Consider the following 3,080-nt stretch of genomic DNA (forward strand, 5'->3'; position numbering starts at 1 on the left):
CTCTGAGCCTTTCTGCACTGATACTCATGCTTTCAAAACATGAGATTTGGTGGGGGGACATTTCTAAGCCCAAACATAACAACTATGAAAATGAGACTTTTGTCAAATATATCAACATTCACTCTTAAGAAGAAGAGGAAACTGTCCTGTATTTGAGGACCCTTTAAGGAGTAGTTTCTGTGCCATTTCAAATTCCAGCACATGTACTATGTTCTTCCGTCCATCACCGAGTCCCCACGCTGGGGTTGAAGCCAGTGGCAGTTTTTCTTCCTTTTGTGATATGTGCCTATTTAAGCAGCACGGAAAGTCCTGCAATTTCCCTGGGAATCTTTGACCTGGATCTGGTCTATTGTAACCTGAACTTCTTTGTGGGCTCCTGATTCTTGGTTCATTGGGGTTGGTGCTCTAGTTGTCCATCAGTTTCCGCAGGGGTGGGGGAGGGTTCTACCCAGCAATGGATAGCCCATATGGATGCTTACGTCCCTTATATAAAATTAACCTATGCACATCCTCCCTTATAACTTCAGTCTAGATTACTTATAATAATGGAAACAATGGAAATGCTATGTAAATATCGTTATAAATATTGTTATACTGTATTATTTAAGGAATAATGATGAGAAAAAAAAAACTGTACGTATTCATTACAGAAGCACTTTTTTTCTGAATATTTCTAATCCATGTTTGGTTGAATTTTCAGATGTGGAACCTATGGATCCAGAGCACAGACTGAACAGTGGCTCCTTGACCCCCCACATTTCTGTACATTCTGTGACTAGATTATATGAGGATAGAGTGAGTTGAACTTGGTTGGAGCTTCAGGTGGAGTGTCCTGGGTTATAGGAATGACAGTTTGAACTTGGGTTCAAATGTTCCCATTGCCATTTAACCACCATGTCCCTTTGGACACGCTAGTGAATCTCTCTCTGAGATGTAACCCCTGCTTTGTTTAACAGGGAAAATAACAGGCATCTGCATGGGTTGCTGAGAGAATTGGATGAGATAGTGTTCAAACTACTCAACATGACTCCAGAGGCCCCTCACTGGAGGGTCCCTCTCTGTCCCTCAGCTCCCTGCTCCCTGTCTTGATGCTTGCACTCCAGCCACACCAAACCTCTTTCAGTTTGTTGGATGCCCGTGCTTGGACTAAGGCCCACCATCTTGTAAGTCTCAGAGTGGTCTCCTGCTCAGAGATGCCCCCTAGGACACTCCTGCTCCCTGGAAGCCTTAGTTGCCCCTTCCATGTTCTACCCTGGCATGCTGCAGTACAGCACTTCTCACTCCTGTTGGCATGTCTCCTGCAGGCTGACAGCATCAGAAAGCAGGGCACTAGGCTCTCAGTGAAGATTTGCTGAAGCATAGATAGAAGGTTGAATGAATGGGCTGTTGGATGGAAGAATGAAGGACTGGAAAAATGGAAAGAAGGAAAGGAGCGAGGGAGGGTGGGGAGGGATAAAGGAGCCTAGGGTGTCATTAGACACTCTGGGAAGGGCCTCATGAACTTCTGAAGGTCCTGACTTGCTAATTTCAAAAAAAGAGAAACATTTTTTCAGTAGAAGCCTGATGTGAACAACCTCTTCTCATTAATCCACTAAGAAACCATGGCTGATAGACTTGCTTTACCCACGTTCTCTCTACCTAAGCATGTGAAGCTGTGTGCTTATATGAACCTCAGTGTCCTCACTCTTACCCATTAACTATCTTCTCTCTGATTCCCCCTCCCTCATGGCTTTGCCAGACTCTGATAATCATTCTATACTCTACATCTATGAGATTGGCTTTTTTTTTTTTTTGCTTCTATATAAGTGAAAACATCTAGTGTTTGTCTTTCTATGTTTGATACTTAGCACAATGTTCTCCCATCTCATCTATGATGCTGCAAATGACAGGATTTCATTTTTCTGGCAGAATAACATTCCCTTGTTTTATTCATTTCTTGATCCATTCATCCATTTGGTAGACACTTGGATCGATCCATATATTGGCTGTTGTGAATAGTACTGCAATAAACATAGGAGTGCAGATGTCTCTCTGACATCTGATTTCATTTCCTTTGGATATATACTCAATAGTGGGGTTTGTGGATCATATGGCAGTTCTATTTCTAGTTTTGTGAGGGGCCTCCATACATTTTCCATAATGACTGTGCTAATTTACCTTTCTACTATCAGTGTATGAGAGTTCCTCTTTCTCTGCATCTTCTTAAGTCTTTATAAAGATATATCCCTCTCCCTACTTAACAGCCCCATAGAAACAGTCACACTTTCATGAAGGCTTAGGGTTATCATTATAACAGACATTTTTCCCCCCGAGTCTTGTATTCTGCAGTGCTCTTGGGGGCTGTTGCTCATGCTGTGCTAGTTGGTCTTGCATGAAATGGCATCTGTTTTGCTTTTATTAATGATTCTTCTCCTCTTCCTTTTTATTGCATATTCCCTCTTGTGTGTCTCACTTTGTCCTGAGGGTGACTTTGTTTTGCATGAACTTTCAGATAACTACTTCTATGAGACCTTTAAATTTTTTATTGTGGTAAAATCACATAATACACAACCTGCCATATTAACTACTTTAAGTGCACAGTTCTGTGGCATTAGATACATTTATAATTTTGTGCAACCATCATCTCCACCATCCATCTCCATAACTTTTCTCAACTTGTAAAACTGAAACTCTATCTCCATTAAACAATGACTCCTCATTCCCTTCTTCCCCCAGCCTCTGGAAACCATCATTTTAATTTCTGTCTTTATGAATTTGACTACTATAATTCCACATGAATGGAATCAAACAACATTTTTCCTTTTTATGACTAACTTACTTCACTTACCACAATGTGCTCAAGGCTCATCCATGTCATGGCATGTGTCAGAATTTCCTTCCTTTTTAATCATGCTCCTTTTGAATAATGCTTCCTTAGACACAGGTACCACATTTTGCTCTTACATTCATCTGTTACTGAAACTTGTGTTGCTTCTATTTCTCTGAAGCTTCTTTGCAGCATCTTTGACCCAGTTGAAAGGCTGACCTTGTTGAGTTCTGGTCTCTGGACAACCCACACCTTCCTGTGGGAGATGACTTAG

The sequence above is a fragment of the Marmota flaviventris genome, chromosome 5, assembly GCF_047511675.1.
Source record: "Marmota flaviventris isolate mMarFla1 chromosome 5, mMarFla1.hap1, whole genome shotgun sequence".
NCBI classification, from domain to species: Eukaryota; Metazoa; Chordata; class Mammalia; order Rodentia; family Sciuridae; genus Marmota; species Marmota flaviventris.